This window comes from Grampus griseus (genome assembly GCF_964374135.1).
Source record: "Grampus griseus genome assembly, chromosome: 12".
Classification (NCBI taxonomy): domain Eukaryota; kingdom Metazoa; phylum Chordata; class Mammalia; order Artiodactyla; family Delphinidae; genus Grampus; species Grampus griseus.
Genome location: NC_139006.1, coordinates 72,199,478 through 72,226,490, shown reverse-complemented (window position 1 = coordinate 72,226,490; position 27,013 = coordinate 72,199,478). Strand labels below are relative to the sequence as shown.

General features: G+C 41.9%; 1 long non-coding RNA gene across 1 annotated transcript in view; it reads right to left on the bottom strand.

The window, feature by feature from the left end:
* LOC309831156 overlaps nucleotides 1-26,917 on the bottom strand; it is a 51,244-nt gene extending 24,327 nt beyond the window's left edge. Inside the window, exon 1 of the long non-coding RNA XR_014297561.1 lies at nucleotides 26,635-26,917. This is a non-coding gene — a long non-coding RNA (uncharacterized lncRNA). The remainder of the gene's footprint in view (nucleotides 1-26,634) is intronic.
* Nucleotides 26,918-27,013: the final 96 nt, after the last annotated feature.

The following is a 27,013-nucleotide window of genomic DNA, read 5'->3' as shown; positions in this document are numbered from 1 at the left end:
GCCACCAAGAAGCCTGTGTGCGAGCACAGGTCACTATCCACACCCCCTTCCAGAGAGCCTGTGCAGCCCGCCACTGCCGGGTGCCCGGAATCTAGGGACAACTCCCCCAGAAGAACGCACGGCGCGCCTCAGGCTGGTGCAACGTCACTCTGGCCTCTGCCGCCGCAGGCCCGCCCCGCACTCCGTGCCCCTCCCTCCCCTGCAGCCTGAGTGAGCCAGAGCCCCCGAATCAGCAGCTCCTAAATTTAACCCCGTCCTGTCTGAGCGAAGAACAGACGCCCTCCGGCGACCACGCAGAGGCAGGGCCAAATCCAAAGCTGAGCCCCGGGAGCTGCGAGAACAAAGAAGAGAAAGGGAAATCTCTCCCAGCAGCCTCAGGAGCAGTGGATTACATCTCCACAGTCAACTTGATGTACCCTGCATCTGTGGAACGAAGAGACAACGAATCATCCCAAATTGAGGAGGTGGACTTTGAGAGCAAGATTTATTATTTATTCCCCTTTTCCTCTTTTTGTGAGTGTGTATGTGTATGCTTCTGTGTGAAATTTTGTCTGTGTAGCTTTGCTTCCACCATTTGTCCTAGGGTTCTATCCGTCCGTTTTTTTCTTTAAAAAATTTTTTTTCTTAATAATTATTTTTTATTTTAATAACTTTATTTTATCTTACTTTATTTTATCTTATGTTCTTTCTTTCTCCCTCCCCCTCCCCTTCCCTCTACTCCCTTTTATTCTGAGCCATGTGGATGAAAGACTTTTGGTGCTGCAGCCAGGAGTCAGTGCTGTGCCTCTGAGGTGGGAGAGCCAACTTCAGGACACTGGTCCACAAGAGACCTCCCAGCTCCACATAATATCAAATGGCGAAAATCTCCCAGAGATCTCCACCTCAACGCCAGCACCCAACCTCACTCAACGACCAGCGAGCTACAGTGCTGGACACCCTATGCCAAACCAACTAGCAAAACAGGAACACAACCCCACCCATTAGCAGAGAGGCTGCCTAAAATCATAATAAGTCTACAGACACCCCAAAACATACAACCAGACGTGGACCTGCCCACCAGAGAGACAAGATCCAGCCTCATCCACCAGAACACAAGCACTAGTCCCCTCCACCAGGAAGCCTACACAACCCACTGAACCAACCTTAGCCACTGGGGACAGACACCAAAATCAACGGGAACTACGAACCTGCAGCCTGCACAAAGGAGACCCCAAACACAGTAAGATAAGCAAAATGAGAAGACAGAAATACACACCAAAGATGACGGAGCAAGATAAAAATCCACCAGACCTAACAAACGAAGAGGAAATAGGCAGTCTACCTGAAAAAGAATTCAGAATAATGATAGTAGAGATGATCCAAAATCTTGGAAATAGAATAGACAAAATCCAAGAAACATTTAACACGGACCTAGAAGAACTGAAGATGAAACAAACAACGATGAACAACACAATAAATGAAATTAAAAATACTCTAGATGGGATCAATAGCAGAATAACTGAGACAGAAAAACGCATCAGTGACCTGGAAGATAAAATAGTGGAAATAACTACTACAAAGCAGAATAAAGAAAGAAGAATGAAAAGAACTGAGGACAGTCTCAGAGACCTCTGGGACAACATTAAACGCACCAAAATTCAAATTATAGGGGTTCCAGAAGAAGAAGAGAAAAAGAAAGGGACTGAGAAAATATTTGAAGAGATTATAGTTGAAAACTTCCCTAGTATGGGAAAGGAAATAGTTAATCAAGTCCAGGAAGCACAGAGAGTCCCATACAGGATAAATCCAAGGAGAAATACTGCAAGACACATATTAATCAAACTGTCAAAAATTAAATACAAGGGCTTCCCTGGTGGCGCAGTGGTTGGGAGTCCACCTGCTGATGCACGGGACACGGGCTTGTGCCCCGGTCCGGGAAGATCCCACATGCCGCGGAGCGGCTGGGCCTGTGAGCCATGGCCGCTGAGCCTGCGCGTCCTGAGCCTGTGCTCCACAATGGGAGAGGCCACAACAGTGAGAGGCCCGCATACCACAAAAAAAAAAAAACCCCTAAAAAAAAATTAAATACAAAGAAAGCATATTAAAAGCAGCAAGGGAAAAACAACAAATAACATACAAGGGAATCCCCATAAGGTTAACAGCTGATCTTTCAGCAGAAACTCTGCAAGCCAAAAGGGAGTGGCAGGACATATTTAAAGTGATGAAGGGGAAAAACCTGCAACCAAGATTACTCTACCCAGCAAGGATCTCATTCAGATTTGATGGAGAAATTAAAACCTTTACAGACAAGCAAAAGTTGAGAGAGTTCAGCACCACCAAACCAGCTTTACAACAAATGCTAAAGGAACTTCTCTAGGCAAGAAACACAAGAGAAGGAAAAGACCTACAATAACGAACCCAAAACAATTTAGAAAATGGGAAGAGGAACATACATATCGATAATTACCTTAAATGTAAATGGACTAAATGCTCCCACGAAAAGACACAGATTGGCTGAATGGATACAAAAACAAGACCCATATATGTGCTGTCTACAAGAGACCCACTTCAGACCTATAGACACATACAGACTGACAGTAAGGGGATGGAAAAAGATATTCCATGCAAATGGAAACCAAAAGAAAGCTGGAGTAGCAATTCTCGTATCAGACAAAATAGACTTTAAAATAAAGACTATTACAAGAGAAAAAGAAGGACACTACATAATGATAAAGGGATCGATCCAAGAAGAAGATATAACAATTGTAAATATTTATGCACCCAACATAGGAGCACCTCAATACATAAGGCAAATACTAACAGCCATAAAAGGGGAAATCGACAGTAACACATTCATAGTAGGGGAGTTTAACACCCTACTTTCACCAATGGACAGATCATCCAAAATGAAAATAAATAAGGAAACACAAGCTTTAAATGATACATTAAGCAAGATGGACTTAATTGATATTTATAGGACACTCCATCCAAAAACAACAGAATACACTTTCTTCCCAAGTGCTCATGGAACATTCTCCAGGATAGATCATATCTTAGGTCACATATCAAGTCTTGGTAAATTTAAGAAAATTGAAATTGTATCAAGTATCTTTTCCGACCACAATGCTATGAAACTAGATATCAATTACAGGAACAGATCTGTAAAAAATACAAACACATGGAGGCTAAACAATACACTACTTAATAATGAAGTGATCACTTTAGAAATCAAAGAGGAAATCAAAAAATACCTAGAAACAAATGACAATGGAGACACGACAACCCAAAACCTATGGGATGCAGCAAAAGCAGTTCTAAGAGAGAAGTTTATAGCAATACAAGCCCACCTTAAGAAACAGGAAACATATCAAATAAACAACCTAACCTTGCACCTCAAGCAATTAGAGAAAGAAGAACAAAAAAACCCCGAAGTTAGCAGAAGGAAAGAAATCATAAAAATCAGATCAGCAATAAATGAAAAAGAAATGAAGGAAACGATAGCAAAGATGAATAAAACTAAAAGCTGGTTCTTTCAGAAGATAAACAAAATTGATAAACCATTAGCCACACTCATCAAAAAAAAAAGGGAGAAGACTCAAATCAATAGAATTAGAAATGAAAAAGGAGAAGTAACAACTGACACTGCAGAAATACAAAAGATCATGAGAGATTCCTACAAGCAACTCTATGCCAATAAAATGGACAACCTGGAAGAAACAGACAAATTCTTAGAAATGCACAACCTGCCAAGACTGAATCAGGAAGAAATAAAAATATGAACAGACCAATCACAAGCACTGAAATTGAAACTGTGATTAAAAATCTTCCAACAAAAGCCCAGGACCAGATGGCTTCACAGGTGAATTCTATCAAACATTTAGAGAAGAGCTAACACCTATCCTTCTCAAACTCTTCCAAAATATAGCAGAGGGAGGAACACTCCCAAATTCGTTCTACGAGGCCACCATCACCTTGATACCAAAACCAGACAAGGATGTCACAAAGAAAGAAAACTACAGGCCAATATCACTGATAAACATAGATGCAAAAATGCTCAACAAAATACTAGCAAACAGAATCCAACAGCACATTAAAAGGATCATACACCATGATCAAGTGGGGTTTATTCCAGGAACGCAAGGATTCTTCAGTATACGCAAATCAATCAATGTGATAAACCATATTAACAAACCGAAAGAGAAAAACCATATGATCATCTCAATAGATGCAGAGAAAGCTTTTGACAAAATTCAACACCCATTTATGATAAAAACCCTGCAGAAAGTAGGGATAGAGGGAACTTTCCTCAACATAATAAAGGCCATATATGACAAACCCACAGCCAACATCATCCTCAATGGTGAAAAACTGAAAGAATTTCCACTAAGATCAGGAACAAGACAAGGTTGCCCACTCTCACCACTCTTATTCAACATAGTTTTGGAAATTTTAGCCACAGCAATCAGAGAAGAAAAGGAAATAAAAGGAATCCAAATTGGAAAAGAAAAAGTAAAGCTGTCACTGTTTGCAGATGACATGATACTCTACATAGAGAATCCTAAAGATGCTACCAGAAAACTACTAGAGCTAATCAATGAATCTGGTAAAGCTGCAGGATACAAAATTAATGCACAGAAATCTCTGGCATTCCTATACACTAATGATGAAAAATCTGAAAGTGAAATCAAGAAAACACTCCCATTTACCATTTCAACAAAAAGATTAAAATATCTAGGAATAAACCTACCTAATGAGACAAAAGACCTGTATGCAGAAAATTATAAGACACTGATGAGAGAAATTAAAGATGACACAAATAGATGGAGAGATATACCATGTTCTTGGATTGAAAGAATCAATATTGTGAAATGACTCTACTACCCAAAGCAATCTACAGATTCAATGCAATCCCTATCAAACTACCACTGGCATTTTTCACAGAACTAGAACAAAAAATTTCACAATTTGTATGGAAACATAAAAGACCCCGAATAGCCAAAGCAATCTTGAGAACGAAAAATGGAGCTGCAGGAATCAGGCTCCCTGACCTCAGACTATACTACAAAGCTACAGTAATCAAGACAGTATGGTACTGGCACAAAAACAGAAAGATAGATCAATGGAACAGGATAGAAAGCCCAGAGATAATCCCACGCACATATGGTCACCTTATCTTTGATAAAGGAGGCAGCAAAGTACAGTGGAGAAAGGACAGCCTCTTCAATAAATGGTGCTGGGAAAACTGGACAGGTACATGTAGAAGTATGAGATTAGATCACTCCCTAACACCATACACAAAAATAAGCTCAAAATGGATTAAAGACCTAAATGTAAGGCCAGAAACTATCAAATGCTTAGAGGAAAACATAGGCAGAACACTCTGTGACATAAATCACAGCAAGATCCTTTTTGACCCACCTCCTAGAGAAATGGAAATAAAAACAAAAATAAACAAATGGGACCTAATGAAACTTCAAAGCTTTTGCACAGCAAAGGAAACCATAAACAAGACAAAAAGACAACCTCAGAATGGGAGAAAATATTTGCAAATGAAGCAACTGACAAAGGATTAATTTCCAAAATTTATAAGCAGCTCATGCAGCTCAATAACAAAAAAACAAACAACCCAATCCAAAAATGGGCAGAAGACCTAAATAGACATTTCTCCAAAGAAGATATACAGACTGCCAACAAATACATGAAAGAATGCTCAACATCACTAATCATTAGAGAAATGCAAATCTAAACTACAATGAGATATCATCTCACACCAGTCAGAATGGCCATCATCAAAAAATCTAGAAACAATAAATGCTGGAGAGGGTGTGGAGAAAAGGGAACACTCTTGCACTGCTGGTGGGAATGTGAATTGGTACAGCCACTATGGAGAACAGTATAGAGGTTCCTTAAAAAACTACAACTAGAACTACCATACGACCAGCAATCCCACTACTGGGCATATATCCTGAGAAAACCATAATTCAAAAAGAGTCATGTACCAAAATGTTCATTGCAGCTCTATTTACAATAGCCAGGAGATAGAAACAACCTAAGTGTCCATCATTGGATGAATGGATAAAGAAGATGTGGCACATATATACAATGGACTATTACTCAGCCATAAAAAGAAACGAAATTGAGCTATTTGTAATGAGGTGGATGGACCTAGAGTCTGTCATACAGAGTGAAGTAAGTCAGAAAGAGAAAGACAAATACCGTATGCTAACACACATATATGGAATTTAAGGAAAAAAATGTCATGAAGAACCTAGGGGTAAGACAGGAATAAACACCCAGACCTACTAGAGAATGGACTTGAGGATATGGGGAGGGGGAAGGGTAAGCTGTGACAAAGCAATAGAGTGGCATGGACATATATACACTACCAAACGTAAAATAGATAGCTAGTGGGAAGCAGCCGCATAGCACAGGGAGATCAGCTCGGTGCTTTGTGACCACCTAGAGGGGTGGGATAGGGAGGGTGGGAGGGAGGGAGATGCAAGAGGGAAGAGATATAGGAACATATGTATATGTATAAATGACTCACTTTGTTATAAAGCAGAAACACACCATTGTAAAGCAATCATACTCCAATATAGATGTAAAAAAAAAAAAAAATTAAAGCATATTGATACTAAAACTTACCAAAACACACACAAAAAAGGCAGAATTAGAAATGATGGATATACAAAACAGCCAGAAAATAATCAACAAAATGGTAATAGTAAGTCTTTACCTATAAATAATTGCCTTACATATAAATTGATTAAATTCTCCAATCCAAAGACACAGAATGAATGAATGGCTTTAAAAACAAATAAACCAAAAAACCCAAGACCCAATTATATGCTGCCTACAATACAAATACTTTAGCCTTAGAGACATGCATAGACTGAGTGTGATGGAATAGAAAAAGGTATTTCAAGAGAATGGTAACAAACAAAAACAAAACAAAAAAACCCCCAAAATTTATTTTTAAAAAAGCAGGGATAGCGATAGTTATATCACACAAAGTAAATTTTAAACTAAAAATGGTAAAAAAAAAACAAAGAAGGTCATTGTATAATGATAAATGTGTCACTCCATCAAGAAGATATAGCAAGTGTAAATATTTATATAACCCAACATCAGGGCACCTAAATATATAAAGCAAAAACTAACAGAAAAAGGACAAATAAACGGCAATCCAATATAGTTGGAGATTTTAATACTCTCAACAATAGGTAGATCATCCAGAGAATCAATTTTAAAAAAGCAGATCCAGGGCTTCCCTGATGGTACAGCGGTTAAGAATCCGCCTGCCATTGCAGGGGACACGGGTTTCAGCCCTGGTCTGGGAGAAGACAAGCCACAGAATAACTAAGCCCGTGTGCCACAACTAGTGAGACCACGCTGTTGAGCCCCCGCACCACAAATACTGAAGCCCACGCGCCTAGAGCCCATGCTCCACAATAAGAAGCTACTGCAATGAGAAGCCCATACACCACAACGAAGAGTAGCCCCTGCTCACCACAACTAGAGAAAGCCTGTGCACAGCAACAAAGACCCAACACAGCCAAAAATAAAGAAATAAAATAAATAAATTTATGTTAAAAAAAAAAGATCTGAACAACACTATCGATCAAATGAACCCCATGGACATAAACATTCTATCCAACAAAAGAACACACATTCTTTTCAAACTCATATGGAACATTTTCTAGGATAGACCATATGTTAGGCCACAAAGCAATCCTTGGCAAATTCCAAAAGTTACAACCGCACCAACTTCTCTGGCCACAATGGTATGAGACGAGAAATTAACAATAGGAGGAAAACTGAAAAATTCACAAATACAATGGAAATTAAACAACACTCTCCTCAACAACCAATGGATCAAAGAAGAAATTAAAGGGAAAATTTAAAAAGTATCTTTAGACAAATGAAAATGGAAACAACACACCAAAACTCACAGGATGCAGCATAAGCAGTTCTAAGAGGAAAATTCATAGTAATAAAATGTCTTTATTAATCATCAATAAAGATTTTAAATAATCAACTGTATGACTTAAGGATCTATAAAAAGAAGAACAAACTGAGATCACACTTAGCAGAAGAAATAATGATTAGATCAGAAATAAATAAAACAGCAGAAAAAAATGTTTAAAGATTAAAAGAATAGCTGGTTCTTTGAAACAATAAACTTGACAAACCTTTAGCCATTCTAATGAAAAAAAGAGGGCCCAAATAAACAAAATTATAAATGAAAAGGAAATATTACAACTGATACCCCAGAGATACAAAGGATCATAAGAGCCTACTATGAACAACTGTATGTAGAAAAACTGGGCAACCTAAAAGAAATGGAAAAATTCTTAGATGCATACAACCTACCAAGCCTGGATCAAAAAGAAATAGCAAATCTGAACATACCAATTACTAGCAAGAAGACTGAATCAGTAATCAAAAATCTCCCAATGAAAAAAGCTCAAGACCAGACAGATGGCTTCAGTGGTGAATTTTACCAAACATTTAAATTAGAATTAATGCCAATCCTTCTCAGACTTTTCCAAAAGCTCGAGGAGGATGAAATACCACAAACACATTTTATGAGGCCAGCAGTACCCTGATACCAAACCCAGAAAAGGACTACAAGAAGAGAAAACTACAGGCCAATATCCCTGACATACACAGATGCAAAATTTTTCAATAATACCAAACCAAATTCAGCCGCACATTAAAAGATCATTCACCCTGATCAAGGAGGATTTATCCCTGTGATCAAGGACAGTTCAACATATGCAAATCAATCAATGCCATACAACACATTAATAGAATGAAAGAAAAAACACGTGATCATCTTCATAGATGCAGAGAAAGGACTTGACAAAATTCAACATCTGTTCATGATAAAAACTCGACAAAGTAGGTACAGAAGGAACACCCCTCCACATAATAAAGGCCATTTATATCAGGCCCACATTTAATACCATACTCAATAGTGAAAGGTTAAAAGATTTTCCTCTAAGATAAGGAACAAGGATGCCCCTCTCAGCACTCCTATTCAACATATTACTGGAAGTTTCAGCCAGAGCAATCAGCAATAAAAAGAAATGAGAGGCATCAGAACTGGAAATGACAAAGTAAAATTTTCTATTTGCAGATGAAATGCTTTTATATATAGAAAATCCTGGAGACTGGTTCAAGATGGCGGAGTAGGAGGACATGCGCTCACTCCCTCTTGCTAGAGCACCGGAATCATAACTGCTGAACAATCATCAACAGGAAGACACTGGAACTCACCAAAAAAGATACCCCACAACCAAAGACAAAGGAGGAGCCACATGAGACGGTAGGAGCAATGCAATCACAATAAAAGCAAACCCCATAACTGCTGGGCGGGTGACTCACAAACTGGAGAACACTTATACCACAGAAGTCCACCCACTGCAGTGAAAGTTCTGAGCCCCACGTCAGGCTTCCCAACCAAGGGGTCCAGCAACGGGAAGAGGAATTCCTAGAGAACCAGACTTTGAAGGCTAGCGGGATTTGACTGCATGACTTCGACAGGACTGCGGGAAACAGGGACTCCATTCTTGGAGGGCACACAAAAGGAGTGTGCACATTGAGACCAAGAGGAAGGAGCAGTCTCCCGATAGGAGACTGAACCAGACCTACCTGCTAGTGTTGGAGGGTCTCCTGCAGAGGTGGGGGGGGGGGTGGCTGTGGCTCACCATGGGGACAAGGACACTGGAAGCAGAAGTGCTGGGAAGTACTCCCTGGCGTAAGCCCTCCCAGGGTCCCTCATTACCCCACCAAAGTGCCCAGGTAAGCTCCAGTGTTAGGTTGCCTCAGGCCAAACAACCAACAGGGAGGAAACCCAGCACCACCCATCAACAGTCAAGTGGATTAAAGTTTTACTGAGCTCTGCCCACCAGAGCAACAGTCAGCTCTACCCACCACCAGTCCCTCCCATCAAGCCTCTTAGATAGCCTCATCCACGAGAGAACAGACAGCAAAAGCAATAAAAACTAAAATCCTGCAGCCTGTGGAACAAAAACCATATTCACAGAAAGACAGACAAGATGAAAAGACAGTGGACTATGTACCAGGTGAAAGAAGAAGATAAAGCCCCAGAAAAACAACTAAATGAAGTGGAGATGGGCAACCTTCCAGAAAAAGGATTCAGAATAATGATAGTGAAGATGATCCAGGACCTCGGAAAAAGGATGGAGGCAAAGATCAAGATGAAGAAATGTTTAACAAAGACCGAGAAGAATTAAACAACAAACAGATATGAACAATACAATAACTAAAATGAAAACTACACTAGAAGGAATCAATAGTGTAGGAATTCCTTCCTACACGAGAAGGAATCAATAACTGAGGCAAAAGAACAGATAAGTGACCTGGAAGACAGAATGGTGGAATTCATTGCTGTGGAACAGACTATAAAGAAAAAAGAATGAAAAGAAATGAAAACAGCCTAAGAGACCTCTGGGACAACATTAAACGCAACAACATTCGCATTATAGGGGTTCCAGAAGGAGAAGAGAGAGAGAAAGGACCAGAGAAAATATTTGAAGACATTATAGTCAAAAACTTCCCTAACATGGGAAAGGAAATAGCCAGCCAAGTCCAGGAAACACATAGAGTTCCATACAGGATAAACCCAAGAAGAAACACGCTGAGACACAGAGTAATCAAATTGGCAAAAATTAACAAGAAAGAAAACTTATTGAAAGCAGCAACGGAAAAATGACAAATAACATAGAAAGGAACTCCCATAAGGTTAACAGCTGATTTCTCAGCAGAAACTCTACAAGCCAGAAGGGAGTGGCATAATATATTTAAAGTGATGAAAGGGAAGAAACTACAACCAAGATTACTGTACCTGCCAAGGATCTCATTCAGATTCGATGGAGAAATCAAATCCTTTACAGACAAGCGAAAGCTAAGAGAATTCAGCACCACCCAACCAGGTCCACAACAAATGCTAAAGGAACTTCTCTAAGTGGGAAACACAAGAGAAGAAAAGGACCTATAAAAACAAACCCAAAACAATTAAGAAAATGGTCATAGGAACATACATATCAATAATTACTTTTGGGCTTCCCTGGTGGCGCAGTGGTTGAGAGTCCGCCTGGCGATGCAGGGGACGCAGGTTCGTGCCCTGGTCTGGGAGGATCCCACATGACGCAGAGCGGCTGGGCCCGGGAGCCATGGCCGCTGAGCCTGTGCGTCCGGAGCCTGTGCTCCACAACAGGAGAGGCCACAACAGTGAGAGGCCTGCGTAGCCCAAAAAAAAAAAAAGTGAATAAATGCTCCAACCAAAAGACACAGGCTCACTGAATGGATACAAAAACAAGACCTGTATATATGCTGTCTACAAGAGACCCACATCAGACCTAGAGACACATACAGACCGAAAGTAAAGGGATGGAAAAAAATATTCGATGCAAATGGAAATCAAAAGAAAGCTGGAGTAGCAATACTCACATCCGATAAAACAGACTTCAAAATAAAGAATGTTACAAGAAACAAGGAAAGACACTACACAATGATCAAGGGATCAATCCAAGAAGAATATATAACAATTATAAATATATATGCACCCAACATAGGAGCACCTCAATACATAAGGCAACTGCTAACAGCTGTAGAAGAGGAAATCAACAGTAACACAATAATAGTGGGGGACTTTAACACCTCACTTACACCAATGGACAGATCATCCAAAATGAAAATATAAATACGGAAACAGAAGCTCTACATGACACAATAGGCCAGATATTTAATTGATATTTATAGGACATTCCATCCAAAACCAGCAGATTACACTTTCTTCTCAAGTGTGCACAGAACATCCTCTAGGATAGATCACATCTTGGGTCACAATCAAGCCTCAGTAAATTTAAGAAAATTTAAATCATATCAAGCATCCTTTCTGACCACAACGCTATGAGATTAGAAATGAATTACAGGGAAAAAAAGGTAAAAAACACAAACACATGGAAACTAAACAATATGTTACTAAATAACCAAGAGATCACTAAAGAGATCAAGGAGGAAATCAAAAAATACCTAGACACAAATGACAATGAAAACACAACGTCCGAAAACATATGGGATGCAGCAAAAGCAGTTCCTAGAAAAAAATTTATAGCTATACAAGCCTACCTCAAGAAACAAGAAAAATATCAAGTAAACAATCTAACCTTATACCTAAAGGAACTAGAGAAAGAAGAACAAACAAAACCCAAAGTTAGCAGAAGGAAAGAAATCATAAAGATCAGAGCAGAAATAAATGAAATAGAAACAAAGAAAACAATAGCAAAGATCAATAAAACTAAAACCTGATTCTTTGAGAAGATAAACAGAATTAATAAACCATTAGCCAGACTCATCAGGAAAAAGAGGAAGAGGACTCAATAAAATTAGACATCAAGGGCTTCCCTGGTGGCGCAGTGGTTGAGAGTCCACCTGCCGATGCAGGGGACATGGATTCATGCCCCAGTCTGGGAGGATCCCATGTGCCGCGGAGCGGCTGGGCCCGGGAGCCATGGCCGCTGAGCCTGCGCTCCGCAATGGGAGAGGCCGCAACAGTGAGAGGCCCGTGTACCGCAAAAAAAAAAAAAAAATTAGACATGAAAAAGGAGAAGTTACAACAGACACCGCAGAAATACAAAGCATCCTCAGAGACTACTACAAGCAACTCTGTGCCAATAAAACGGACAATGTGGAAGAAATGGACAAATTATTAGAAAGGTATAACCTTCCAAGACTGAACCAGGAAGAAACAAAATATGAACAGACCAATCACAAGTAATGAAATTGAAACTGTGATTAAAAATCTCCCAACAAACAAAAGTGCAGGACCAGATGGCTTCACAGGTGAATTCTATCAAACATTTAGAGAAGAGCTAAGGCCCAGCCCTCTCAAACTCTTCCACAAAATTGCAGAGGAAGGAACACTCCCAAACTCATTCTATGAGGCCAGCATCAGCCTGATACCAAAACCAGACAAAGATACTACAAAAAAAGAAAATTACAGACCAATATCAATGATGAATATAGATGCAAAAATCCTCAACAAAATACTAGCAAACAGGGCTTCCCTGGTGGCGCAGTGGTTGAGAGTCCACCTGACGATGCAAGGGACGTGGGTTCATGCCCCAGTCCGGGAGGATCCCACATGCCGTGGAGCGGCTGGGCCCGTGAGCCATGGCCACTGAGCCTGCGCGTCCAGAGCCTGTGCTCCGCGGCGGGAGAGGGCCGTGTACCGAAAAAAAATACTAGGAAACAGAATCCAACAACACATTAAAAGGATCATACACCACGATCAAGTGGGATTTATCCCAGGGATGCAAGGATTCTTCAGTATACACAAATCAATCAATGTGATACACCATATTAACAAACTGAAAAATAAAAACCACATGATCATCTCAATAGATGCAGGAAAAACTTTTGACAATATTCAACACCCATTTATGATAAAAAACTCTCCAGAAAGTAGGCACAGAGGGAACCTACCTCAACATAATAAAGGCAATACACGACAAACCCACAGCAAACATCATTCTCAATCAAGAAAAACTGAAAGCATTTCCTCTAAGATCAGGAACAAGACAAGGATGTCCACTCGCACCGCTATTATTCAACATAGCTTTGGAAGTCCTAGCCACAGCAATCAGAGAAGAAAAAGAAATACAAGGAACACAAATTGGGAAAGAAGAAGTAAAACTGTCACTGTGTGCAGATGACATGATACTATATAGAGAGAATCCTAAAAATGCCACCAGAAAATTACTAGAGCTAATCAATGAATTTGGTAAAGTTGCAAGATACAAAATTAATGCACAGAAATCTCTTGCATTCCTATACACTAATGATGAAAAATCTGAAACAGAAATTATGGAAACATTCCCATTTACCATTGCAACAAAAAGAATAAAATACCTAGGAATAAACCTACCTAGGGAGATAAAAAACCTGTATGCCGAAAACCATAAGACACTGGTGAAAGAAATTAAAGATGATACCAACAGATGGAGAGATATACCATGTTCTTGGATTGGAAGAATTAATACTGTGAAAATGACTATACTACCCAAGGCAATCTACAGATTCAAAGCAATCCCTATCAAATTACCAATAGCATTTTTTACAGAACTAGAACAAATCATCTTAAAATTTGTATGGAGACACAAAAAACCCCGAACAGCCAAAGCAGTCTTGAGGGAAAAAACGGAGCTGGAGGAATCAGACTCCCTGACTTCAGACTATACTACAAAGTTACAGTAATCGAGGCAATACGGTACTGGCACAAAAACAGAAACAAAGATCAATGGAACAAGATAGAAAGCCCAGAGATAAACCCACACACCTATGGTCAACTAATCTATGACAAAGGAGGCAAAGATATACAATGGAGAAAAGACAGCCTCTTCAATAAGTGGTAGTAGGAAAACTGGACAGCTACATGTAAAAGAATGAAATTGGAACACTCCCTAACACCATACACAAAAATAAATTCAAAATGGATTTGAGACCTAAATGTAAGAGTGGACACTATAAAACTCTTAGAGGAAAACACAGGAAGAACACTCTGACATAAACCACAGCAAGATCTTTTTTGATCCACCTCCTGGAGTAATGGAAATAAAAATAAACAAATGGGACCTAATGAAACTTCAAAGCTTTTGCACAGCAAAGGAAACCATAAACAAGATCAAAAGACAACCCTCAGAATAGGAGAAAATATTTGCAAATGAATCAAAAGACAAAAGATTAATCTCCAAAATATATAAACAGCTCATGCAGCTCAATATTAAAGAAACAAACAACCCAATCAAAAATGGGCAGAAGACCTAAATAGTTATCTCTCCAAAGAAGACATACAGATGGCCAAGAAGCACATGAAAAGCTGTTCAACATCACTAATTATTAGAGAAATGCAACTCAAAACTACAATGAGGTATCACCCCACACCAGTTAGAATGGGCAACATCAGAAAATCTGCAAACAACAAATGCTGGAGAGGGTGTGGAGAAAAGGGAACCCTCTTGCACTGTTGGTGGGAATGTAAATTGATATAGCCACTATGGAGAACAGTATGGAACTTCCTTAAAAAACTAAAAATAGAATTACCATGTGATCCAGCAATCCCACTACTGGGCATATACCCAGAGAAAACCATAATTCCAAAAGACACATGCACCCCAATGTTCATTGCAGCACTATTTACAATAGCCAGGTCATGGAAGTAACCTAAATGCCCATCGACAGACAAATGGATAAAGAAGTTGTGGTACATATATAGAATGGAATATTACTCAGCCATAAAAAGGAACAAAACTGAGTCATTTGTTGAGACGTGGATGGATCTAGAGACTGCCATACAGAGTGAAGTCAGAAAGAGAAAAACAAATATCGTATGTTAACGCATGTATGTGGAACCTAGAAAAATGGTACAGATGAACTGGTTTGCAGGGCAGAAACTGAGCCACAGATGTAGAGAACAAACATATGCACACCAAAGGGGGAAAACCGTGGTGGAGTGGGGGTGGTGGTGTGCTGAATTGGGCGATTGGGATTGACATGTATACACTGATGTGTATAAAACTGATGACTAATAAGAACCTGTTGTATAAAAAAATATATAAAATAAAATTCAGAAATTCAAAAAAAGAAGAAAATCCTAAAGACTCTATCAAAAATAACCTGTTAAATCTAATCAATGAATCCAGTAAAGTTGTAGAATACAACATTAACATTGAAAAATCAGTAGCATCTCTATTATAATAAATTATCTGAAAAAGAAAATTATTCCATTTACAGGAGCATCAAAAACAATAGCATATTTAGCAGTGAATTTAACCAAGGAGGTGAAAGATCTCTACTCTGAAAACTACAAGACACTGATGAAAGAAAGAAATCAAAGACAACACAAATAAATGGAAAGGTATCCTGTGTTCATGGATGTGAACAATATTGCTGCAGTGTCAACACTACCAAAAGCCATCTAGAGATTTGATGCAATTCCTATCAAGATTCCAATGGCATTTTTTACAGAAGTAGAAAAACCAATGCTAAAATTTATATGGAAGCACAAAAGACTCTGAATAGCCAAAGCAATCCTGAGAAAAAAGGACAAAGCGGCTGGTATCACTTTCCTGATTTCAAGCTATACTTACAAAACTACAGGAATCAACAGTATGGTACTGGCATAAAAACAGATAAATAGACTAATGGAACAGAATCAAGAGCCCAGAAATAAACCCAAGTATATATGGTCAGATAATATTTGACAAGGAAGCCAATAATACTCAATGGAGAAAATAGTGTCTCTGCAATAAATGGTAAAAATTGGATATCCACATGGAGAAGAATGAAATTCCACCCTATCTTACACCACTCACAAAAATTAATTCCAAATGGATCAAAGACCTAAATGTAAGACCTGAAACCATAAACCTCCTAGCAGAACACAGAAAAAAAGCTCCTCGACATGGATCTTGGCAATGATTTTTTAAAATATGACACCTAAAGCACAAGCAACAAAATAAAAGATAAACAAATGGAACTACATCAAATCAGAAAGCTGCACAGCAAAAGAAAAAGTCAACAAAATTAAAAGATAACCTTTGGAATGGGAAGAAGCATTTGCAAACCATTTATCTGAAAAGGGGCTAATATCCAAAATACACAGGGAACTCCTATGCACAAAAAATAAGAATCCAATTTAAAAATGGGCAAAGAACTTGAATACATACTTGTCCAAAGAAGATACACGAATGGCCAACAGGTACATGACGACGCTCAATATCACTAATCACTAGAGAAATCCAAATCAAAACCACAATGAGATATCACCTCACTCCTGTCAGGATGGCTAGCATCAAAAAGACAAAAGATGGGCTTCCCTGGTGGCGCAGTGGTTGAGAGTCCGCCTGCCGATGCAGGGGACACGGGTTCGTGCCCTGGTCCGGGAAGATCCCACATGCTGCGGAGCTGCTGGGCCTGTGAGCCATGGCCGCTGAGCCTGCGTGTCCGGAGCCTGTGCTCCGCAACAGGAGAGGCCACAACAGTTAGAGGCCCACGTACCACAAAAAAAAAAAAAAAAAAAAAAAAGACAAAAGATAACAAATGTTGCCAGGATACAAAGAAAAGGGAACCCTTGTGCACATTGGTGGGATTATAAATTGTTTCAGCCACTATGTTAAACAATATGGAGTTCCTCAAACCATTAAAAACAGAACTACCATATGATCCAGACATCCCACTTCTGGGAATATACCTGAAGAAAACAAAAACATGTGAAAGTGATATCTGCATCTCCATGTTCACAACAGCATTATTTACAATAGCCAAGACATGGAAACAACCTAAGTATCCATCAATGGATGAATGGATAAAGAAGCTGTGCTATATACACACAATGGAATATTAGTGTAAGAAACGAGGAAATCCTGCTATTTGTGACAATACAGATGGCCCTTGAGGGCATTATGCTAAGTGAAATAAATCAGGGAGAGGAAGACAAATATGAGATGATCTTACTTATACGTGGAATCTAAAAAAATAGCCAAAATCATGGAAAAAGTGATCAGATCTGTGGTTATCAGAGGTGGAGAAGGGTGGGAGAAACTGGATGAAGGTGGTCAAAAGGCACAAACTTCCACTTATAAGATAAATAAGTACTAGGGATGCATGATGACTATATGCATGATAAATATATATGTAAGTTGTATGATAAATATATATACATAAGTTGTTAAGAGCATAAATCCTAAGGGTTCTCATCACAAGGAAAAAAATTTTTCCTTTATTTTATATTGATATGAGATGATGGATGTTAACTAAACTTAATGTGGTAATCATTTCACTATATATGTAAGTCAAATCATCATGCTGTACACCTTAAACTTACACAGTTCTGTATGTCAATTACACCTCAATAATACCAGGGGCGGGAGGAGATAACACATATGGCAAAACAGCACAAGAACAGATGCTCAACATCGTTAGTCCTTAGGGAAATGCATGAGGAAGGATTAAGAGGCACGAGAAAACTTTTGGGGGTGACGAATCTGTTTACTATCTTGATTGTGGTGATGGTTTAATAGGTATATGACATGTTAAAAAATATAAAATTGCACACTTTAAATACAGTAAGTCCCCTACATACGAACCTTCAAGTTGTGACCTTTCAAAAATGTGAACGTGCGGCCCATCAGTCAGGCGTGAGTGAAACTGCAGCTTTCTCCTACTGCTGATGATACTTCAGCTCTACCACCTCCCACCTCCTCTCCCTCCTCCAGTCAGTAACTCTTCTTGCCTGCTCACTCGATGTCAGCCCCTGTATGCCAGCTGTTGTACTGTACTACTATACTTTTCAAGGTACTGTACTGTAAGACTCAAAATGTTTTTATTTTTTGTGTTTGTTTTTTATGTATTATTTCTGTGAAAAGTATTATAAACCTATTACAGTAAACTAGTATTAATATATAGCCGATTGTGTTGTGTACCTAGGCTAACTTTGTTGGACTTACGAACAAACTGGACTTATGAACATGCTCTCAGAACAGAAGTCGTTGGTATGTAGGGGGCTTACTGTATGTGTACCTCAAAAGAAGCTGTTTTAAAGAAAGAAAAAAAAAGCAAAGTGGGGAGACTTTTAAAAGTGAATTATTTTTTCATGTTTTTAACATTTTTTAAAAGTTTTGAACCATATGAATATATATTATCTACTCCAAAAATTAAATAACAATAGAAATGACATTTAAGCCAAAAAAGGGTAGTTTGAGTTGATATTTTTCCTGCTTAAGTTACAAATCCTCTCAAAGGATTTCCCTAGCCCACAAATTCCTCACTAGACCAGCAACCCTCAGCTGTTTACTCTGCTCCCTTTGGTGACTGGGAATCCAAAGACATGGTGGCTTCCTGTTCATGGTTATAGACTGAGAGCAGTGTTCTGTTAGGCCATGTATATGTACATATGTTTTCTTTGACCTCAGAAGAATCTGACTAACATCTTAAGGTCATGTCAAATATGGGGTAGCACCAATAAAATCTGAGAGAATGTTCCAGATTCAAAGACCAGTATAGATTTGCTTCTGTGCCACCCAGTATCAGCTAAGATGAGCTCAGCAGTAAGATGCATAGGAAGAAATAACTCTCATAGTTTTTAAATTATCAGAAATGTGGCCTCGGGAATTCCCTGGCAGTCCAGTGGTTAGGACTGCACACTCTCACTGCCAAGGGCCCGGGTTTCAATCCCTGGTTGGGGAACTAAGATCCCACAAGCCGAGCAGCACGGCAAAAAAAAAAAAACAGAAAGGAAATTTGGCCTCAAAACTCCCGTTTTTTTTTTCTTTTTTTGGCTGCGCGGCTTGCAGGATCTTAGTTCCCTGACCTGGGATGGAACCTGTGTCCCCTGCAGTGGACGCGCAAAGTCCTAACCACTGGACCACCAGGGAATTCCCTGGCCTCAAAACTTGAATCGGGCTTCCCTGGTGGCCCGGTGGTTGAGAGTCCGCCTGCCGATGCAGGGGACACGGGTTCGTGCCCCGGTCCGGGAGGATCCCACATGCCGCGGAGCGGCTGGGCCCGTGAGCCATGGCCGCTGAGCCTGCGCGTCCGGAGCCTGTTATCCGCAACGGGAGAGGCCACAACAGTGAGAGGCCCGCGTACCGCAAAAACAACAACAACAACAAAAAACAAACTTGAATCAAATTATAATGCAGCTGTTTACAATAAACATAAGAGGAAGGGAAATTCTAACATGGAGAGAAATCCAAACCTCCCAACCAACTATGGTGGTTAAAAACCCAGGGTGCTCCTGCCAAATTCAGGATATGTTACTCACTCCAGATAACCTGCCTATGATCTCCAGTTGGAGAGACGATCAATGTTCCTTTGGCCCCTGATGCTGTTCAACAACAGCAATCATTCCCGAGGTGCTGTCACAAGCCAGGGAATGTTTCTGTTTTTTTCCACCAAGGGATTAAAGATATTGGATCTGGACTGTGAGGCCAACGAGGGACGGTTCCATTGTCTAGCATTTCTCATCAGGAATCAATTCTCCCAAGTGATAAGAATCAACCTTTAGATTAGAGGTCAATTTGCCAAATGGGAGTCATCTTGCAGGTTCGTTACAAAATGGATGCTGAGCCCTGCTGCATAATGAGTAAGCCAGTCTATGGAAATCCTACACGAGGCTTCCTGTTACCAGTCACTTTGGAATGCTCACCTACCTTCAGCTTCCTCATTTAAATTTTGTGTGATTGACATAAAAGTGCATGCTTATTGAAGAGTTTAACAGAGATAACACTAAGGACTATTTATAAAAGTAGAGTTACGGTTCAAGTTTTTGGAAAATTTGCATCAGAATTTCACCATTGTAAACACCTTGAGTAAATGTGGACCAGAAGAGCTCTTTTCAGTTTACTGGGTTTATCCAAGACTGGGATATTTCTTAGGATTTTGTGGCTTTGGGTGAAAATACCTTCACTTTGATCTGCTCCAACAGCAAACAACAACAAAACACCCCATAAACCAAGATATCATTAGCTGGGCCTCTAGAAGCCTCAACTCCTGCTGAACTGATACCATGATTGCTCTTCAAAATCACCTGGAGAAGGTCTCCCTCATTGCTTTCAGCGAACACAATTCACTCTGCTTTGAAAGCTTCCCCAGCTCCTTTCATTTAACTCTGCCTTCACCTTTCTTTAAGGCTACCCCAAATCCCACACTGTACCCAGGACAATTCAAAGAAACTACCCCTGGCTACTGTGAATTGTGCTTTCAGAAAGCAACAAGCAGCCAGAGCACACGCAGCCCGGTGAACCTGCAGGGGGAGCTGGAGAATGAAATGATGGGATTTATGTTTCTAAGTGTTGGCCCTGGTTGAAGTGTAGAAATTAGAATGCAGAACTAAGGAGGATCCAGAACACAGGAGGAATGATATCACAGCTGAGCCCTGAACACATTGGTTGGGGAGGGGGAGGTGTGTCAGGAGCACCCACTCGGCAGAAAATCCAAATACAACCTTATAATCAACCATCTGCAGATTCAACTAATCTCAGGTGTGTAGTACTGCAGTATCTATTAATTGAAAAAAATCCACCTATCAGTTCAAACTCGTGTTGTTCAAGGGTCAACTGTACTTACATGGTACTAGAAGGTAAGGATGGGTGCTGAGGCTGAAAAGTTTGAGTTTTGAGGAAAGACCTTCAGAAGGCTCCTATTTAATGGCTTGAAGCAAGAGATGGGTCATTTCCTGAGAAGTGGGGCAGTGGAAAGGATCTCCAGGGTCTGAGATACTTTGAATTCACTGGGGGCGAAGGAGGGCGGGGCAGGGGATGGGGCGGGCCCAGAAGCCCTCAGCAGCTTGAAGGCTTGAAAGTGTGATTATGCAGGATCGTGGAACAAAAGAACCATGATTAACTATCGATATCATTTGTGCCCTAATTCAGAAGGCTCCCTAGATACCAAGCACACACTAAGCATTTCTGTATAACTTAACCTCATACCAACCTCACAAAGGCAACCTTTCCAGAGGATGATTAGCATTTTACAGTCGAAAATCCCGTGGCTCAGAGGGGTTAAGGAACCCGACCAGGGTCGCCGAGGCAGAACGTAAGAGCCCTGTGTCCTAGGGTATCTGGCTTCAGAGCCCCATTATTTACCCTCCTTAAAGGACAACAGGACTTTAAAACAATTTCACTCACTTTTTAAGGGAGAAATTATAGATAAAGCTAGCAGTTGACGAACGTGAAGGAGCCTGAGAATCACTGAAATAAATTAACAAGCAAACCTAAGTGTTTACATTTCACTCTACAAGTTACGTTTTCAGTTCCGTAAATTAATAGTTTCACCGTAATGATAACCCACTTTTTGTCTGCAATTTCAAACCGGTTTTAACTATTACTGAGATTTTCTTTTTTTGATTGCTTGACCAATTTGCTAATGAAGCAAACACTAGGCCTCTCCTCCCAGCACCCACCCCCCCACCCCCGTTCCCGGCCCCGGGATGGGGAAAGGTGCCTGAGAGGCGCTTACAGTGATTTCTGCCTCTTCTCTCTCCGAAACTGTTTTGAGGAGCAAATAACTGAGTGCCTGAGAAAGCTCTAAAGACGCCTGTGAGTTTGCTCGGAGATGAAACGCTGAAAGCATCGCTCGAGGTCCGGCCTGCCCACAACTGAGAGATGCGCGCGCAGCCGGAAAAGCAGGACCAGGTGCGCACACGCGGAAGTGCCCGGAGACAAAATGGCGCCGCCGCCAGCGCGGGCTTTAAGCGCAAGTCGGCGGCCAGCTACGGTGGCCCTCGGGGGCCATTACAGTGTTAGGACCGCGACTTCGCTTGAGCGAAGGGGACGTCCGCCGAGAGACTAGAACAACCCTGACTGGGCGTGGGGCCGAAACATCGAGGACCGCTAGACGAGGGTGCTCCCAGCAGGCCACAGTCAGATGAGGAGAAAAGAGCAATGCCATTCACTGAATTCATTCATTTATTCATGCACTCATGAGCACCGTCAAACTTCAGTTTGTTCTTGGAAGTGACCCCTTCCGCGATGCTGTAAGGGAAGTTCTGCTTCCGGAGGGAGGCTGGACTAAACGAGATTGTCCCCCCAACAGAATGATACCAATCACTTACTGAGAGCAAGGCTCTGTGCTAAGTGCTCTGGAAGGATGCCAGGATGGCATCTTACCTACAATCCGGTGGTGACATGTATGGGCCACCTACCAGGCACAGAGCAGAGGCAAGTTCAATGCCGGCTGTGGGTAAATGAGGAGAGAACCGCCCTGGGAAAGAGGAGGTGCGACCCGACCACTTTGTTTTTATTACTGGGGGTAGAAGCTGAGGGTAGTGGGCAGAGGGGCTGGCCTGCAGTAGCCCTGGAGCTGTGTTCCCTTCTCCCACTTCCATTTCCTGTGGTCCTCACTGGTGTTAGGAGAGGTTGTCCTTCCCTTGCGCAAAGAACAGTAAAGATTTCTGCCTACTGGCCTCAGTGTGGGTCACAGACATTTCAACTCCTTCACAGAAACGAAAATACCTGGAGAATTGTTTGAAACCAACAAACATACAAAAAAATAATAATATGCATTCCACTATGGGGGAGATTGCACCCAACACTGTCTATCACACCTCGCAGGGTGTCATAACTGCCTCCCAGTAGGCTATACAGCTCTCTTTTAAGCCAGATGCTTCTGGGTAATGGGGCATGTATCAGTCTACTATTGCCACAATAAAGCTGTGTAACTGCTCCAAAACTCAGAGGCAAAACACAATCATTTATTCTCACTCATGCATCTAGGAGTCAAGCTGGTGTGGGCTGGGTTCCGATGGGCTTGGCTCCAAGCTGCAGACTGGGTCCAGGTCACATTTCTATCACCTTCCTTGGACCAGTGGGCCACTTGGGGTTCACTCTTCTCATGATGGTAGGAGCAAGAAAACAAACTCAACTGTACAAGTACAGTTTAAACCTTTGCTTGCATCACATCTGCCCACCTCCCATGGTCAGAGAAAATCCACATGGCCAAGCCCAACATGAATGAAGCAGCAAAGTACATTTCTCTCACATAGAAAAGGGAAGCATGTGTGAATATTTTAAGCAATAATCTAATTTGACACAAAGCACATGATTACACAGTGAACTCCACAGTTATGCGCCCACTGTCACACTTCCTTCATTGAAAATGTGTTCCCTGGTTAGAGAAGATGCTGTGTACTGCGGAGATGGACATAGCATTCTCTAAGTCCGCAGATGCCAGGGCGGCAGGCAGGGAGGGTACAGCCGCATGTGGACAACCACTCTACAGTTGACAGGCATATTGCTGCCTCCTCCAGGAGTTGAATGTAACCCACCAGCCACCAGCTGGACACCTGGTCCCCCCAAAGATTAGTGTCCTATCAGGTCCTCAAAGCTGGCTTCTGCTGTTGTCAGGCTGGGTCCTCCGCAGTGGTAGTCAGGCAGCCAGATCAGCCTTGATGAAGGGCAGCCCATGCCGTTGAACCCATGCATAGCCTCCATCCTGTTACTACGGCGCCTTTGTATATGGTTACTTTGAACAAGCACTGGGGGTCTTGGGCTGGGGGTGGGGGTGTGAGTGGGAAAGGCCAACATCCACAGTTTACAAAGACCTCCTCTATACTGAATGCCTTCTCCTGGGTATTTACACAGGGCAAGATATCTTCACATTCTGGGCCCATGCAGAAAAATTCATCCACATACTTCCCCACCAGACTGCCATCCCTAATCTCTAATCTTGTTCTTTCCAAGTCTCTGATCAACTGGTCAACCCTTTAGCCAGTGTCCATCAGTCCCTCAGGCCATCTCCACTCATGTAAGAAGTGGAAAACCAGTCATCCACTCAACGTTCTAGCATCTGAGATGATTTCCCTTCGCCACTGTCTTTTCAGAGCTGCACCCAAGTAAGGCTGTAATACAATAGCTGCTCACGTCTGGCTCGTGCCAGCATATTATGCAGGTGTCACGGACCGGACACGGGGAAATCCCCTGAGTCTGTACGTGTGGGTTGAGGAGTGGTCGAAGCAGGTGTTACAGGAATCTGTCATTTTCCGGCCCAGTCCTGTAGACCCACTTTCCTCTTTACAGTGGAATGTTTCTGTGTACATCCAATTTGATGGATCAGGTGAAACTAAATTCATGAAGGGTAGTTCAGATGACTGTTAGGGCCACCTGACAGGTCCTGTGGCCTTCAGTTGAAGGTGCAGCCAGCCTGCAATGAGGGAGCTAGGGGAATATGTACCCCTACTTCACTCCATCCTTGCCGGTGCTCCCCATTGGCTGCATCTGACCAGAAGCCAGAGAGCCCACTGATGTGTCCACATAAGCCAGCCTCTGGGGGCTCAAAGTAGGATGAAGGGGAGAAATTCATTGGTTGGGCTGTGGTGTCAGCCTCTAGTATGGCCCCCAGTGACCTCCACCCCCTGGAAATCACCCCCCATGTAGTCTTCTCCCATATTATACTAGGGATGGTCTGTGTGACCAGTAACATATAGCGGAAATAATGAAATGTCATTCATTGGTTAGGTTATGAAAAGGCACTGCAGCTCGGGGTTTCGTTGTTGTGGCAGAGAGCTTCCTAAGATGGCCCCATGATCCCTGCCGCCTGGTATTCGTGCCCTGGTATAAAACCCTTTCTTTGAGTGTAGGCTGGACCAAGTGACTCGAATCTAATGAACAGAATATGGCAAAAGTGATGGGATACAAAGGACCGTGGCTTCCATCTTGCCTGCATGCTCTCCTTCCTGCTCGCTTGCTCTGATGAAGCAAGCGGCCCACCGGAAAGGCCCACGTGGCAAGGAGCTGAGGGAGACCTCTGGCCAAGAGCCAGCGAAGAACTGAGGCCCTCAGTCCAACAGCCTGTGAGGAACTGAATCCTGCCGACACCCACAGGAGTGTGTGGGAAAGCATCACCCAGGTGAGATTTACAAATCTTAGCCTGTGCTCACTTCAGCAGCTCATATCCTAAAAGTGGAAGGATACAGAGATTAGCATGGCCCCCATGCAAAGATGGCACAGAAATGTGTGAAGCATTCCGTATTTTTGAGTAATCTTACATACAACTTTCAAAACGAACTGCTAAAAAAAAAAATCTTAAATTAGCCCCAGCTGACACCTCGATTTTTGAGAGACGCAGAACCTGAGGTCCCACCTAGGCCTTGCCCAGATTCCTGGTGAGAAAATGACTGTCCCTTGGAGTTTGGGGGTAATCTATTATACAACATAGGCAACCAATACAGTCTCTCTCTCTCTCTCTGTGTCTCTCTCTGTGTCTCTCTCTGTGTCTCTCTCTCTCTCATCACTTGCTTCTGTGGGAACTCAGCTGCCCCTTCACTGGCAGCCCTCTGGAGAGCCCACCTGACGTGAAACCACAGCCTTCTGCCAAGAGCCATGTGTGCGCCTGGCAGCAGATCCTCACCTAGTCAAGACATCAGGTGACTGCAGCCCCTGCCCACAGCTTGATTCCGGAGAGACCCTGTGTCAGAACCCCTGGCTCCGCTACTCCCGAATGCCTGACCCTCAGAAACTATGTGAGGTAATGAATTTGCCTTGCAGCAATAGATAACTAACACATGAGCAAAGAGAAACCATTCAGCAAAGAGGAAAAGGGGAAAGTCCGTGAAACTGGGGGAAATATTCTTCAAGAAAAGTATCTGGTTCATATTTTTGATAGACTCGGAACCTATGCACAGAGTTATTTTTAGAGTTTCTTTCATAACAAGAGTTTGTTTTCCTTTGATTCAGGGACAAACTCTGGTCTTCCACTAAGCTGAGAATGATGACGTTACCTACCCTTTACTTAGTACCTATGACTGCTGGGCAGTGAACTAAATCAACCTTCACAAATAGGGAAATTGAAGCTCAGACGGGTTAGCTCATTTATCCCACGGCACACAGCAAAAGGCAGAACCAGAATTCCAACCAGGTTTGAAGCCCTAGTTCTTTTCACAACGTTATCACGGCCTCCGTAATAGTGACCCTTGTAACTTAAAATAAAAACACACCCTATAGTCCGAGTGACAAATACAGAAATACATTCATTCGTTCCTTGAAGTTAGAAAGTTAAAACATCTTCATATTTCAAAGCAATTAGTGAATGGGAGACAGGACTACCCTTAGCTCTGTCCCTGACCCTTACCTCCACCCCCAGCTTGTGGCTGGAGCTCAATGTATTTGATGACGACGTTAATTCCACAAGCATTCCACTATCTGGGGATGTGGAACGCAATCCAGGATCCGGTTTCCGGAAGGGCCCTACTATGCCCACAACGGGAGGTGGGGGGTGGCGCGGAACTGGAAGATTCAGCGGGAAAGTTGGGGAGACGCAGGCCGGAGGGATCGGGACTGCAGCGCCACCCGGACGTCAGGGAGCCAAGGAGTCCCAGGTGGTGCCCCCGGGAGCCCCCAGCTCACCGAGAGGGAGCGAGGGGAGCGGGGCGGAGCCACACCCGGAAGTTGCTTAGGCCCGGACCAAAGATGGTGGCTGCGGCGCCGCTTGCCCACGCTCCGTAACCTCC